This window comes from Myotis lucifugus, unplaced genomic scaffold, assembly GCF_000147115.1.
Source record: "Myotis lucifugus unplaced genomic scaffold, Myoluc2.0 scaffold_105, whole genome shotgun sequence".
NCBI classification, from domain to species: domain Eukaryota; kingdom Metazoa; phylum Chordata; class Mammalia; order Chiroptera; family Vespertilionidae; genus Myotis; species Myotis lucifugus.
The window spans coordinates 4,040,293-4,057,382 of NW_005871153.1; the positions used below are offsets into that span (position 1 = coordinate 4,040,293).

Here is a 17,090-nt window from a genome sequence, read left to right on the forward strand (position 1 = left end):
TTATAGAAGGTAAATAAACTCCAGATACCTGCTTTCAGCCAGCCGTGGCCATTGAGCTGAGCGAGTAAGAGGCTTGGTTGCTCCAGTGATGGAGAAAAGCCAAGCTTCCGCGGGCCGCTGTAGCTTCCACAAAGGGCAACAAAGTTTCAATTATAGAAGGTAAATAAATTCCAGAATAAAAAAAATAAAAGGAGAGGCTGGGAGCTTCTGTCGCCGGGGGGCTTGGCCAGCCTAAAAACAGCCCTCAGCCCCTCACCCAGGCTGGCCAAAACTTCATGGGGTGAGGGTTCCCCTGGGGGGGGCCTTGACCAGCCTGCAAACAGCCATTAGCCCCTCACCCAGGCTGGCCAGGCACCCCAGCGGGACCCCCACCCTGATCCGGGACCCCTTCAGGGCAAACCAGCCGGCCCCCACCCGTGCACCAGGCCTCTATCCTATATAATAAAAGGGTAATATGCAAACTGACCCTAACAGCAGAACGACTGGGAATGACTGGTCACTATGACACACACTGACACCAGGGGGCAGATGCTCAATGCAGGAGCCTCCCCTGGTGGTCAGTGCGCTCCCACAGGGGGAGCTCTGCTCAGCCACAAGCCAGGCTTGATGGCTGCCAGTACAGCGGTGGTGGTGGGAGCCTCTCCCACCTCCTCAGCAGCACTAAGGATGTCCGACTGCAGCTTAGGCCTGCTCCCCGCTGGCAAGTGGACATCCCCCAGGGCTCCCGGGCTGCCAGAGGGATGTCTGATTACCAGCTTAAGCCCAATCCCCCAGGGAGCTGGCCTAAGCCAGCAGGTGGTCATCCCCTGAGGGGTCCCAGACTGTGAGAGGGCACAGGTCAGGCTGAGGGACAACCCCCCCACCCGAGTGCACAAATTTTTGTGCACCGGGACTCTAGTATCAATTATATCTCAATAAAACCAGGGGAAGCTAATAAACTACCACAAAAAATAATGTAGAATTTTAGCTATTTCTCATGTGACCTCAACATTAGGAACATGCATTTCATAAAAATCAACAACTCACATGCAATTTTAGACATTATAGACTGTGAGAGAGCCTGAGAGCCTTCTCTTTTTCTCATGTTGGCAAAAAACACATCCATTATTTGAGTCTGAAAGATAACAACCTTAACTTTTTTTACAGAACAGACAAGTCCTTTCTGGATAAAGTCTTCAATGGCATCTAATATGGCTTCAGCAACCTTATCTGGGTCTTGTTGAGCACGTCCTAGAAAGGCAAATAAAAATGACTAGAAAAATAAAGATCCAATTGCAAAAGGCTGAAGAATAAATTAGGGATTCCAATTCTCAGAGAATGCATCCACACACCCCAAATTTTTCACCTCCATGTACTTTTCTAACAGCAAACACCTTTGAAGCCCTAGATGCAGTGGAGAGTTCTTGTTCCAGGATGTCAAGAAGCCAACAGCCCAACAATGAAAAAAGGAAATCTAACTTTCGATGTCTGATGTTCATATCTGCTCTCTTTAGTGGAGTCCATTGTGTGTCTCTGTGTTACCAAGCACAGTTAATGTTTCTAGGCTCACTAGTGTTCTCAAAATATCCAACGTAAAAGATACTAATACATATTGAATTATCATGCTCTTTAAAGACAACAACAATTTTTTTTTTTGCTTAATCATCACGTGACATTACAATTTGTCATTTTTCTTTGGGGTCTTGATTTATGCTAAGATAATTTCGTAAGATGCCTAGTGTTCTAAGCTCTTTGTTATTATATATATATTTTACATGCAAGTTATCACTGAACCTCCAGGAACTCTTTCTTCCCACACTTGGTGAGATTTTAGCTGACTAGCAGGATTTAAGTTTGCCACCTGAGGAGGCTGTCTCCTAATTAAGCATGCCCCATACCCTTTTTCCTGCAGCTTACTGCCTTGGTAAGATCCTGGCAAGTTCCTTGAAAATTCTCATGAAAAACCATGGAAGCAGTCCCATCTGAACAGCAGCTGTCACATTGGGTGGGGGAGGAGCAGGTAACAGTGTAGAAGTCCCCTGACAAATCTAGTGTGACAGACTAAGGGCCCACTAGGTTTATCCCCATCGATGGTGCCCACCATCACTGCAGAAATAAGAGTAGACCTCTGTGACTTGGCCCTGTAGATGATTGTGGGAATGTAGGCAAACCCCACATAAAACTAACCAAGAAGGTTTGTTCAGGTTTTTTGCTTTTGTTTTTAATTAGATGAGCAGGGAAAGAGGGAAATTCTCCTTTGCAAAGCTGTGGTTATCTCATGATATTTGGAAGAATATAAACAGGAATGTTTAGATATAGTCACTCACTTTCAACAAATATTTAATGTGTCCCATCAAAAGCTAGATGCTTATCTAGGCACTTAGGACACAAAACATATAATATGTAAAGATGAATGGTGTTCAGTAAGTGAAGTATGGAAAACTGAAGGAAAGCCTAGAACTGTGTAATAGGGTTGTGATATGTGCAAACTGACCTGGTGTGCTCAGGGAAATAGATCTGTTTTTGAGAAAAATAAGTCTGGAAGGCCAACAATGCCAGTGGTGGTGGGGGTGGGGGGTGGGGGACGTATAGTAGGCACTGGGGCAGAGAACCCAGGTCTAGATAGGAGGTTATAATAAAAGGTTAGGCAAAGACCAGAACTAAATAAAAAGGGGACTAGAATACGGAGATATTTAGTAAGTAAAGTCAGGAAGACCTAGAGACCAATTGCCTGCATACTTGACCTTTTGTTCAAGTACACATGTACCTTCTTTTGCCCCCTGCACACCTTCATGTGTGTATCATGGGCACACAGTACTGCGGTTGTTTGCTTACATGTCTGTCTCACAATTAACTAGGTGCTTCTTGTGGACTGGATCCTTTTCTAAGTCATCTTTCTATCCTCCTGGCACATGACAGTCACTCAGAAAACATTTAATCAAACTAATTAATAAACTAATAATAATGGGAGTGATAAAGAGGGTAGAGTCAAGGAATCTAGATAGAAAGTGATATAATCAGGGATATAACAGGAAGGTAAGGTTTTTGGGGAGAAGACAGTGAATTGGGTTTGGAGTTTTCATTGAAATTGAGGTGCTTGCAGGAATCACTGACCACCCATTCTCTCCCTGAGCGTAGATATCTGTAGGTACTAGGTAGAGGGCTTCCTTTATGGCAAGAAGCTGTCTAGATCCCTCCCAGTCAAACCCAACTCATAAAATACCGCTAAGAGAGAAAGTGTCCCCATCTATTAGTCTAAGGACCAGCTCAGGTGGTGATAGGGATAGGTAAAGAAGATAAGCAAGGAGAACCTGCTAATGTGCATTTATTTGTGCAGAACAGCAATGCCATACGGTTGATAGAAGAAACAAAAGGTTTGCAGTAATGCAGAAATACTCAAACATGCATACATATTTATACAAAACTAAACCAGCCTCATTTCCTTATTTCTTTTTTGATTCTACTTAGATACTCCCTTGGGCAGGTCTATGCTAACCCTGGGCTGTTGCTTTTTTGTCACAAATAAAGTTAAGATAGAAATACAAGACCAGAACAAGGAGGAAACAACAAATGGAACAAAGACTAGAGAATCATTAATGGATTCCACAAGACATGACAGATGATAGATAGTTAGATAGATAGATAGATAGATAGATAGATAGATAGATAGATAATAGATAACATGTTGGCTGATGTGCTAGGGTTGGATGACACTACAAGGGAATCAAAACATAAAGGGGCAATAGATTATACTTTTAGAAATAGGAAAGTAATAAAGTAGACATAGCATTCCATTTGGAAACTTTAAGAGGAATTACACAAATCAAAATGTGGGACACAGGATTAGAAGAAGGTCCAGAAAGTGACAAGGATGGGTGAGTTTATTGAGGTTTAACTTTTGGAGGGCCTATCAGGCGAGTGCAGACATTCAAACTTAGATTCCTGAGCAATGGAATGATCAATCCAGGCCGAGTGGTCCCTCTCTGGAACGGGTCAGCTCCATTCCACTTCAAGCCTGAGGGAATTTGCATCCCCTGACCAGCTCTCTTAAGGGACACCAAGCACAAACTCCTAATCAATGTATAGAACTCAGATTCCTGGGAAAAGAGCTCAAAGAGCATAACCTTAGTAAAGATAAACCCAAAGCACATCTTTCTATATGGAGAATCAATCATACAATCATTATATAGTTAGAGGAAAACAGGAAACTTGAAAGAGGCAAGTAGGCTGAGAAGAGAAAGGTGATGAGTTGAGTTTCTGACCCATTAGAACCCACTGGGTTAAGGTGATTGAAAGGTTTCTGTGCAGAGATGCCCTAAGGCCAACCTGCACAGCCATTGCTCAAGAGCTGAGAGAAGAGGCTTGGCAATGCTCATCTGGGAGTCAGTTACAGGGAGGTGGGAGGCAATGCACTGATGTTCTCCATGGAGAGGGGATGGAGGGGAAGGTTAAGTACTAAATAATGGGGGATATGGAAGAGATGGAAAAAGAGACAGGAACCGGTGAAAAGAGAAGGAGGGATGGCCATTCTTTCTCTTTGCTCCTTTCCCTTCCTCTCTCTTCCCCTCCATATTAGAGAGCAGATGTCTTGCTCATTCCCTCAGTGAGTGCCTTGGGGTGAGGAAGCTGCCCTTACTCAGACTCAGCATCAACTGCATTCAAGTCAGCAGGAAATCAAAGGGAAAAGGGACACCTAAGAATTTAGCCTTGAGAGGCTACCAACCTGTCCCAATGGCTGGGAGGCAAATGGGCCGAGTGATTCCGTTTTTCACACTCTTGCAAAACACAGGTAACTGATCTCTTGACATCAGCTCCACCAACGACATGAATAATATTCTTGCACTTCAGAGATCCACCATCAGTAATTATATAACCATTGTTGTGCTGTTGAGCTAAGAAACACAAAAAGATGCAAAATCAGATGCTGAACCTACTCTCTGATTGTTTACAAAGCAAAATGTCTGCTTTGGCAAAAAAAGCATTTTACCCCAATAAGAGACTCCTGAAATACTACCTCTGATGAATCTTTTTTGCTTACCTTCTATTTTTAACCATGATCTCACTTTTCACTTCACTTCATTTCTAATTCTCTATAAGTAGAATTCTTTAGTAAAATGTAAGATTTTAAGATTAATATGTTGTCTCCCTCTCCACAGCCTCCCACATTCAGTCTTCCACGTATACTTTAGGACCGAAAAGCAGCATCGTGCCTTACCTAGGCGAGAACATTCTATTTCCACATTTTGTCCAGCCTTTTCCAAAATTGCTTTGGAGACCCCTACATGAGAACATCAACATATTTACAATCATGAATAAAAAATCAGTACAGTACACTTAGATCACGATGATTGCCTCATTATTTAAATGCTTTCCCCATTATTAAAGGAATCTTATAACCTGGGCATTTTTGATTAAAAGAAGAAAAATTCATGAAATATCTGTTACCAATAATAGGAAACCATGTCAAAATAATTTTAAAATTATTAATTCATATTACTAAACCAAAGTTGTAGAAACCAGTTTGGCTATAGCAACTGTAGAACAGTTTGGTTATAGAAACCCTCCTTCAAGGGATCTACTGTGACCATTACTGTAGCAACAGTCCTACAAGTAAAGTACCTGCTTTGTGATCAAATGTCTTTGTTGTTGAATTCACAATCACATCTGCCACTTCTTTAGCAATATCTCCAGTGGCCACCTGGAAGGTGATGGGACCAATTTTCATTTCATGCACTCCTGAAGCAGGGCTGATAACAGTCCCATACAAACCTGGGGCGGGGGAGGGAATGGAGTGATAATCAAGTTAACAATAGCAAGAATGACTTAAGTCTCATGCTCCTCACATGTGGCCCTCCCATACAGTACTTCTCTCCCTCTCCATCCCAAACCCCGTATCTCTGACCTTTCATATGGTCCTGACCCTTAGCCCTAAGGACGGTCTGTTTCTGAAAAAGCATTATAAAATACTAGTGCCCTGGTGCATGGATTCATGCACATTGAAAGGAAATTAATTAGAAGGTGGCCAGTGGGGTGGGACTGGGCGAGATGGGCTGGACATACCCTTGAGCCAACCTCCCAAGGTCCCTTACAGGCCGGCCGCACCTGGGGCAGCACTGTGACTTGAAGGGCATCTGCGGAGTGAGCGGGATCCCTCCATTAGGTGGGGTCCCTCAGCCTGCCCTGTGGGGAATGGGCCAAAACCATCTCTCCCACATCCCCCAAGGGGTCCCAGATCTTGACAGGGCAGTTCTCGGGTGACACACCCAGAATCTGGCTCCCTCCTCTCTGGTTCTGGGGTTCATCACCTGAGAACCACCACTGCCAAGTCAATGCAGCTTGGCAGCTCCTGCATTGACCGTCTGCCCCCTAGTGGTCATTGTGTGTCATAGTTACCAGTCGCACAGTCAGACAGTTGCTTAGCCTTTTACATATATAGATAAAACATATCAAATGTGGGCTTCTGGTGCTGGCCAAGGTGAAGTCAGCCTGCGAGAGCCTATCTCTCCAATTAATTACAACTAAGACAAGGGACAAATACAATATCTACTACCTGAGGCCAAAAGTAAGCAACAGCGGGCAGATTGGGGAGGGGAGTCAAAACCTAAAGAGGCCACCTGTAAAGAGCGGAGTTTTGTAATTTTCCTCTTACCCTCCTAGATTTGGAACTGCAGAATGAGCACAGGTAGCAAAACTCTCAGAGGATCCCTGTCTTTGTGGCCAGATGATTGAGAAAAGGGGGCCCTGTGAGCTGAAGAGTATGGCAGGGATCTTCCTTATTTTCCTTTTTGAGATCCAATTGAGCTTTATTTAGAAATTGGCACAGTTTCCATTGGAAAAATGTGGGTGTACATATACTTAATATTTTTTTGGAATCAAATATTACTTATCCTGATATTCCTTTTTTACATTATATATATATATATATATTACTAATTAAGGTATTACAAATGTGTCCTTATCCCCCCATTATCTCCCTACCCTCCCAGTCCTGTCCTCACCCTCATCCCCTGTTGTCTGCGTCCATCTTTATGCTTATATACTTGCATGCATTCAAGTCCCGTATTTTTTTTAAATCCAGGCCCTATCCCCAAGGTGACCCCAGTTGCAGAACTCCATAGTGGCACCACAGGGGATTAAAGCTCTTAGTCTTCTGTATTTCTACCCAGAAGATCCAGGGAAAAGGGCCCTTGTGGTCTGAAAAGTGTACATGGCTGTGTGTGGGAAATCCCTGTTATTTTTCTCTCTCTCTTTTCTCTCTCCCCACTTTGCCCAAGGACAACCCAGATCACACAAAGTTATGCGGCAACAGAACAGGCAACTTAAATGCCAAGAGAACACTGTCTCTCTGGGGAGAGGCCTAGAAAATGGGCTCCTGCAAGCCAAGAGTGTGAGGGGAGTTCTGCTGAGGGGATAGCTGGAGAAGGTGGACCCCGGTTCTGTGACAAACTGGAATAAATCCTAAGCCCACCCTGGAGCTGCACATGGGGGAGCCGTCCCAAGCAGAAGAGCAAAGGCTCTGAGAACTGAAGTGACATGGGAACGCTGCCCATAGAAGGTGAGACAGGATGTTAGGATGAACTTAACTGACTGACTGCCTGCTAAAACAATTACCATTTTCCAGGAGATTTTTAACAAGACCCAAGTGTCACAACATAATAATGAAAATAACCAGTCTATTATCCCAAACTGCTTGTCATACAAAGAACCAAGAAAATGTGAGCAGCCCTGACCAGTTTGGCTCAGTGGATAAAGCGTTGGCCTGCGGACTAAAGGGTCCTGGGTTCAATTCCTGTCAAGGGCATGTACCTTGGTTGCGGGCACATCCCCAGTGGGGAGTGTGCAGGAGGCAGCTGATCGAGGTTTCTCTCTCATCGATGTTTCTGGCTCTCTATCCCTCTCCCTTCTTCTCTGTAAAAAAATCAATAAAATATATTTTTAAAAAAAGAAAATGTGAGCAGTTCTCAAGGTAAAGATATTCAATATAGATGCTTATGTCAAGATGATCCAGATGTTGGACTTATCAAAGGCTTTAAAGTATCTACTATAAATATGCTCCCTGAAGTCAAACTAAATATATTTGAATGAATGGAAATGATTTGGAATGAGTGGAAAAATAGGAGTCTCTGCAGAGAAAATAAATTATAAATTAAGAATCAAATAGACATTTTAGCACTTATAAGTACAGTATCTTAAATTTTAATAATTCATTGGACAAGCTCAACTTTAGACAGAGAAATGAGTCTGTGAACTTGGATGCAGATCAATAAAAAGTATCCAATCGGAAAAACAGAGAAAAAAAGATTAAAAGGAAAAAAAGAGCAGATCCTCAGGGACTAGCAGGACACCATCAAAAGGTCTAACATTCATGTTATTGGAGCCCCCAGAGGAGATGAGAGATGAGTGCAGGAAAACTGTTTGAATAAATGATTGAAAAATTCCCAAATTTGATGGAAGACATACATATTGAGATTCAAGAAGCCCCAGAAAACTCCAAATAGGATAAAGCCAAACATGTAACAGCAAATTTGACAGAGAAGAAACATTTGGTATTGTCTCTTTAAATATGTCTATTTCCAAAAACACGGGTCACGTCATCCTTAGGAAATACGAGCCTCATCACTACTTAAAGCCCTCTGTACAGATTATCTAACTTGGATTGCTTACTCTTCCACTCAAGATTGCACAGTCATGCAATCTTGCATGCTCAGGTGTATGGAGTATGATTTAATATCTCCTTTATCACAAATAGATTTTTTCATAAAAATCATCACTGCCATCTTTGACTTATCATTAAATAGTCATTTAACAACTAGAAATAACTTCTTAATTTAATAATTTTTCTGAACCCCAAAAATAACAACAAAGAAATAAATTTAGGAAAAGTGAAAAGGTATCTTTACTGAACCTTGTGCATTCTGAGCCTTCGGAATTCTGTCACTGATGGAATTTCCATTAACTCTTCTGTCAAATTCATCTGAAAATGCCTAGAAACACAAAGACAGTTTTGATTACGACAATCCTTAGTAGATGAGTGAATTTGATTCATCACAGCTTATGATCATGCATGCACAAATACCAATGAGAGAACAATTCTCAAAGTATTGTTATTATCATTATATATTTTTAAAGTTATGAAAATACATATATTATTTCTACAAATGCATCCCATGAAAATTATCAAAGATTGGAATGAAGATATAAATACAAAAATATTCATTACAGTGCTATTTATTAAAATCAAGAAGAAAATAAAACAGTTTAAAATCCAATACAGAAATAGTTAAATAGTTAAATACACTTTAGTATATCCCTGTGTTAAAATATTTATCAGCCATTAGGAATTACATTTTCAAAGAGTAGTTACTGAAATAGGGACGTACTCATTTTACATTATTAAATGAAAGAAGATTAACTTTAATTATATTATTATGACACCACTTTGCAAAGTACATATGTATAGAAGAAGACTAGAACAAAATATGACTAAGATAATTTATGCATTTTGCATTGTTCAAAGTTTCTACAATGAATAAATATTTCTTTCATATTAGGTAAGAGCAAATAAGTTGCCAGTTTTTAAAAATACAATGTTAAGAGAAAGACAATCACAAGGACCCAGGTACTTCAGTCTTTAACTTCTCAATTGTACCAAAAGAGGAATGGCTAGTGGAGTAGTGCATTTTGGAGCAAGAGGCTGTATTTTAGGTTTAGTGAACCTGTGAATTTCTTTGCCTGGTAGAGGCACCCCAAAATCATCACATTTGTGTGAACAAGCAACAGAGAATTTTGTTGGTAAAAAACAAAAAGTACCAAGTAACATCTTGGCTGAAAGGCTGATACAATAAAGGGATAAGGACTGGAATAGACTATAGACTGAGGGTGTCAGACTCATAGACCTCCAGGGCCCAGGCAGGAAGCTACAAGTGTAAAGGTGAAGTGATGTGACTCTAGAGGACTATACAGCACCTGCCATTCAGCCTCAGCAAACTGTTCAGACAGAAACCCATACCCATGTGTCAGAATGTCACAGTGGACATTTGGAGTGTTATGTGAAACCAGATGCCCAGTGCATGAAATTTGTGCACTCGGGGGGGGTCCTTCAGCCTAGCCTATGCCCTCTCACAGTCCTGGAGCCCTTGCGGGATGTCTGACAAACAGCTTAGGCCTGCTCCCTATGGGAGCGAGCCTAAGTCTGCAGTTCGAAATCCTTAGTGTTGCTGTGCAGGTGGGAGAGGCTCCTGCCACCACCGCTGTGCTCACCAGTAGTGAGCCTGGCTTCTGGCTGAGAGGCACTCCTCCTGTGGGAGCACACTGGCCACCAGGGTGCAGCTCCTGCTTTGAGTGTCTGCCCCTTGGTGGTCAGTGCACGTCATAGCGACAGGTCTTTGTGCTGTTTGGTCAATTTGCATATTAGCCTTTTATTCTGTAGGATGTTTGATTTGAAAATATTAGCAACTGATTCAAACTAGACCAAATAAAACATATCTGGAAGCCATGTTACGACCATGGGCTGCTGTTTTGCAACCTCTGTTACCCCTAAACATCTCGATATGATTTGTTGTTGTTTTTGTGTGCAAATATAATCAAAGTTTAACTGTCTTTAAAAGTCTTAATGAAAAAGTGTCACAGCCATGTACAGACAATCAATACTATTTCCAGTGGCAGTAAAGGTGTCTGTAGAGACTAATCCTTCTCCTGAATACTTGCAGAGGATCCTGAGCCTTTAGGAAAGGAAACAGGGCCTGGGGTTGCACAGCAACAATGAAATTTGAAGGTTCAGGTCGATGTCATAGGACTCGCTCCCCTATTCACCCATTCAAAAAGGCTCAGCACTTTCTCTCTAATTTAGTTCATTGTATGTGTATAAATCTTAGCTCCCAGAGTAATTATGATTGACAGGAGGGGTTGTTCAAGAAGCATTTATTGACTAGAAATTACTTTAGTTATTCAGACCAACTAAATAGACCATGTTTTTTGCTCAGGTGGTTTAGTTGTCTGAATAGAATTTAGATTAGAATTGTTTGCTTTGGAAGAACTTAAAGGTAGTATCTAGATCCAGGAAAAAATTAAGAATGACCTAAAAATTCAAATGGCCCAATAATTCATGGACATCTCCTGGGTTGCTGGCCTCTAGTCATTTAATTCTTGCACTACCATAAAACTTTTCAAACATTTAATGTCATTTACTCTACTGAACTCTAAGGACTTGGAGGCAGGGATAATGGTCTCTTATTAAATGCCTCTTGTTCTTTCATAATGTAGAGTCCAGTGGCTCACCCATAGCTGATATTCAGCAAAATGTGAGCTGGTTGATAGACATTATGACTGAAGATGGTTTTAGGACTTCTGCTACCAACTCTCCTATTCCTGAGGTGGGGGGGGAGTGCTGAGTTTATTCTTACCACATCCTTCAGTTGCATTTCATCCGGACAATCTCCTATTTATAGGACCACAACTGTGCTTTTATATTATGTATTAAAATTTCTGTGTTCATATGGAAGGAAAGCCTATAGATTAAAGGAAGGTTAAGGGGAGAGACAAGATGGTGGCGGTACAGACAGACATGTCCTGTGCCTTGTCCCGGAGCAGATAGGGTGAGCAGCTGAAACGAGTAACATCCAGCCTGAATTGGCAGAGGAGATTCAGCTGGGAGACAGTTTGCAGCCAGGAAAGGCAGAGGACTCCCAGAGAAAGGTAAAGTCAAGGCTCTGGGAAGGATAATCGGCCAGACCTCTGAGCTCTAAGGATCAGAGGGAATCCACACGGCACTGGCTTGGGACAGGCACAGTGGAAAGAAGGTATGCAGAACTGCTGGTCAGCAGGGGATTCTAGATCTGGGTCCACAATCAGGAAAGGCTGAGGAGTGCTGGCAGGAGAGGAGTGCATAGAGGTGCAGCCTCTCCAGCCTCTCTGGCTTGTGCCTTTCTTCATTGAGCCTAGTTCATAGGACCTTTCGGATACGGACACTTACCCATGGCTGGAGTGTGGGAGAAGGTGCAGAATTGTGGAATCTGGGGAGAAAGGGGGATCCAGAAGAAGTGGCAGTAAGTTTGGTGCCAAGCCATGCCTGAGCCTGGGACCTCGGCAGCCATTTTGTCCTGAAGAGATAGCCCCTCCCTCCAGTATCCAGGCAACTAATACAGCCACACCCAGATTCCACCCTGATTGGTAAAAGGATTAAAAACAAAAAACAAAACCTAAATAGTCCTTAAGAGCACAAAGGGGCTGGACTAAAGAGAGACTTTCAGTCCCAGCAATCGGAACCTGAGAAACACTACAGTACAGAAGACTGGGATCTTAAGCCAGCCAAAGGAACACTTCACTTTTTCATTTTTATTTTATTTTATTTTACTATTACTTTGTTATATCTCTCTTTTTTCTTTTTTCTTTGTTTTCCTGTTTTTGTTTGTTGCTTTATTTTCTATTTCTTTTCGCATTATTTTTCCATCACTCTATTTTATTTCATTTTTATTTGCTATTTTATACTATTTTTGAAATAAATTTTTTTGTAAATTTATTATTATTTCTCATTCTTTTTCCTCTTATTCACCCATTGCCTTTCTACTTCCTCTATACTGAACTGAGATCCTCCCCATATTCATCCAATTCTTAACCTTATCTTCTTTTTTTTTTAAAATATATTTTATTGATTTTTTTACAGAGAGGAAGGGAGAGAGATAGAGAGTTAGAAACATCGATCAGCTGCCTCCTGCACATCTCCCACCGGGGATGTGCTCGCAACCCAGGTACATGCCCTTGACCGGAATCGAACCTGGGACCCTTCAGTCCGCAGGCCGACACTCTATCCACTGAGCCAAACCGGTTTTGGCACCTTATCTTCTATATATAACTCAGCATCTACAGATTCTGCATCTACCCTCTTTGCTGGGGGTTTGGTGTTTGTATTTATTTTTTATTTTTTTGTATTTTTTTAATTTTTAATTTTTTTATTATTATGTTGTTTGTTTTGTTTTGTTTGTTTATCTATTGGTTCTGTGATGTTTTCCCCCATTTATATATATAATCTCCTTTTTTTCATTTTTCTTTTCTCTCTTATCTTTTTTTCTCTCTTCGATATCATTTATGCTCTCTTTTCTCACCCCTAATTCTCCTTTCTCAGGTAGTCACTTATAGTGGGGTTATTATTGTCATGAATACATTCATGCTTTGGTCCTTTTGAGTTGTGTCTTGTCGAGGTGAATTTTATCCTGTCTGGCCAGGTGCTAGAGAGTGAGCCTCATAACCAGACACCTGGAGAGGAAACTCCATCCACAAACGGGTCAATAACACCCCAGACCCAACTACAGAGGCAGGAAGAAGGCGGCAGTGAGGGGGAGAGCATGAGTCAGTGAGGGACCAAAAGAAGAGTGTGTGGTCATGTGGGATGTGTGTGCGTATGTGAGTGAGGCACAGATAGATCCTGCAGGACCTTCGGGTTCAAGCTAAACAGATTTGCCTAACTAGGCAGACTCAGCTACTGTTGTAAGCAGTTCCAGGAGGCCGGCTCGTCCTCAGAAGCCTAGCGTTTTTAAGGGGAGAGCTGCTGTAACTGGGAGCCAGGTCTCACCCCCACCCAGGGTGCCCACAGATAACACCTGGGACTCTATAGATATCCTTGCTAGGGACCTGTTACCTCAGCTATGGTCCCACAGTCATTGAGTCTCCAGCCACCCTGGGCACAGGCCCCTGAGAGTTCTGAAGTGTGCTCCCCTCTGACCGGCCCAATGCATTAGCCCAGGGCACTACAACCATGCAAGCAGCAGACATGTGAGCAGCTCACTCCTGTCCAAGGAGCAGCAGCCCCGCAAGCAACCTGCCTCAGGCCTAAAAGCAGAAGCCTCAAGTGGCCTGCCCCTGTCCAAGGAGCAGCAGCTGTGTGAGTGACCCACTACCTTGTCCAAGGAGCAGCAAACACATGAGCAGCCTTCCCTGTCTGAGGAGCAGCAGCCACACGAGCAGCCTGCCCATGATTGAGGAGCGGCAGCCCCACACAGCCCACCCCCATCTGAGGAGCAGCAGCTGCGCAGCTCACATGCTCCTCCCATCTGAGGAGCAGTAAGTGTGCGAGAAACCTGCCCCCATCCAAGGAGCAGGGGCTGCATGAGCAGCCTGCCCCTATATGAGGAGCAGCAGCGATGTGAGCAGCCCATACCTATATAAGGAACAGCATCACCGTGAGCAGCCCACTCCCATTCAAGGAGCAGCAGCCACAGGAGCAGACCACCCACGTCCAAGGTGCGGCAGCCCTGCGCAGTCCACACTGGTCCGAGAAGCAGCAGACACACGCAGCTGGCACCTGTCCGACAAGCCATAGCTGGGTGAGAGGCCTGCCCCCATCTGAGGAGCAGCAGACACATGTGCAGCTCTCTCCTGCCTGAAGAGAAGCAGCCACGCAAGCAGCCCATCCCCTGTCTGAGGAGCAGCAGACACGCAAGCAGACAGCTCCCATACGAGGAGCAGCATCCACATGTGCAGCTCACTCCAGCCCGAGGAGCAGCAGCAGCCGAAGCAGCTCGCCCCTGTCCAAGGAGCAGCAGCCACACAAGCAGACAAACCAACCACATATGAGGAGCGGCAGCCCTGCACAGCCCACACTGTTCCAAGGAACAGAAGCCACACTCAGTCTGCACCTGTCTGACAAGCAACAGCTGGGTGAGCATCCTGCCCCCATCTGAGGAGCAGCAGCCACACAAGCAGTCCATACCCCATCTGAGGAGCAGCAGCTGCAAGAGAAGCCCAAACCCATACCAGAAGCAGTAGCCCTGTAAGCAACTTGCCCCTGTCCAAAGAGTGGCAGCCTCATGAGCAGCATGCCCCATCTGAGGAACAGCAGCAGCGTGCAGTCAGCCCCTATCCAAGGAGCAGCAGCCACGTGAGCAGTCTGAGACCATCCAAGGAGCAGAAGCCACATGAACAGCCTGCTCCTGTCCAAGGAGCAGCAGCTGCACTCAGCCCACGCCCACCTAAAGAGCAGCAGCCTTTTGATCAGCCCACCCCTGTCTAAGGAAAAGCAGCTGTGCGAGCAGGCTCATCTACCAGCCAAAGGAGACACCACTGCTGTGAACAGCACCCATCAGAGGAGCCGGTGCCAACTGAGGAGCAGCCACTACCACGACCACTTGAGGAGCAACTGCAGCCCGAAGAACCAGTGCCACCCAAGGATGAGCCCCTGCACGACTGGACATCTAGATAAGTCAGTGAGACCAAAAATGGGTAGACAAAGAAATCCCCAAAGGAAAGAAAATGAGAAATCACCAGAAAAGCAGCTAAGTGAAACAGAGGCATGCAATATGTCAGAAAAAGAATTCAGAATAAGGGTCCTAGAATGCATAAACCAGATGGAGGAAAAAATCAACAACTTATGCAAGAATTAAGAAGAAATAGATGAAAAAATCAATAACTTATGTAAGAATCAAGAAGAAATAAAGAGTGAGAAAGCTGTGATAAAAAAACACCATGGAAAGTTTCAAAAGTAGACTAGGAGAAGTGGAGGACCGAGTTAGCAAGTTAGAAGACAGGGAAGCAAAACACACCCAAACTGAACTGCAATTGGAGAAAAAAATTAAAAGACAGGAGGAGAACCTAAGGGAGATATGGGACAACATGAAGCAAAGCAACAAACGAATAATAGGGGTGCCAGAATAATAGGGAGAGAAACAAGGGTTAGAAAACCTATTTGAAGAAATAATGTCAGAAAACTTCCCTGAGGTGGGAAAGAAAAAAGTCACACAAGCACAGAGAGTCCCAAACAGGAAAAACCAAAAAAGACCCACCATAATTACCATGGCAAATGTTCAGGACAAAGAGAGAATCTTAAAGGCTGCCAGAGAGAGACAGAAAGTTACCTATAAGGGATCTCCCATTAGATTATCAAATGATTTCTCAACAGAAACACATCAGGCCAGAAAACAATGGATGGAAATTTACTACGTGATGCAAAGCAAGGGACTGAATTCAGGAATACTCTATCCAGCAAGGCTATCATTCAAAATTGAAGGAGAAATAAGAAGCTTCACAGACAAAAAAAAAACGCTAAGGGATTTTATCACCACCAAGCCAGCAATGCAAGAAATGCTAAAAGGACTGGTGTAAAAAGAAGAAATAAAAAGCTAAGAAAGAAAACAGGCACAAAAATAAAAATGGCTACCAACGAGTACCTTTCAATAATAACTTTAAACGTAAACGGACAAATGCTCCAACCAAAAGACATTTAGTGGCTGAATGGATAAAAAAACATGACCCATATATTTTCTGTCTAAAAGGACCCACCTCAGAATAAGGGACTCAAACAGACTGAAAGTGAAGGGATGGAAAAATATCTTTCAGGCAAATGGAAATGAAAAAAAAAAAACTAGGGTAGCATTACTTATATCAGACATAATAGACATCAAAGTGAAGGCCATAAGAAGAGATAAGGAAGGCCACTTCATAATACTAAAGGGATCGGTACAACAAGAGGATATAACCCTGATAAACATATATGACCCAATGCAGGAGCAACCAAATACATAAAAAAAAAATTCCTGGATGATATCAAGGGAGAGATCGACAACAATACAATCATATTAGGGGACTTTAATACATCACTGACATCACTGGATAAATCCGCTAGACAAAAAATCAGCAAAGAAACAGAAATCCTAAATGACTCACTAGATCAGATGGACTTAATTGACATCTTCAGAACATTTCACCCCAAATCTGCGGAATATACATTCTTCTCAAGTGCACATGGGACATTTTCTAAAATAGACCACATATTGGGTCACAAACAAAGTCTTCCCAAATTCAAGAAGATTGAAATTATACCAAGCATCTTTTCAGACCACAATGGCATAATATTAGAAATAAACTACAATAAAAACAACCCAAAACACTCAAACAATGGGAAGCTAAATAGCATGTTATTAAATATTGATTGGGTTACCAATGAGATCAAAGAAGAAATTAAAAACATCCTGGAAACTAATGACAATGAAAACACAACAATCTAAAACCTACGGGATACAGTGAAAGCAGTCCTGAGAGGGAAGTATATAGTTCTACAGGCCTACCTCAGAAAAAAAAAATGGTAGTCAATCATCTAACTCTACAACTCAAAGAATTAGAAA

At 42.9% G+C, this 17,090-nt stretch overlaps 1 pseudogene; it reads right to left on the minus strand.

The window, feature by feature from the left end:
* The window catches only part of LOC111826836, a 63,184-nt pseudogene that overhangs the window by 19,263 nt on the left and 26,831 nt on the right, over positions 1–17,090 (minus strand).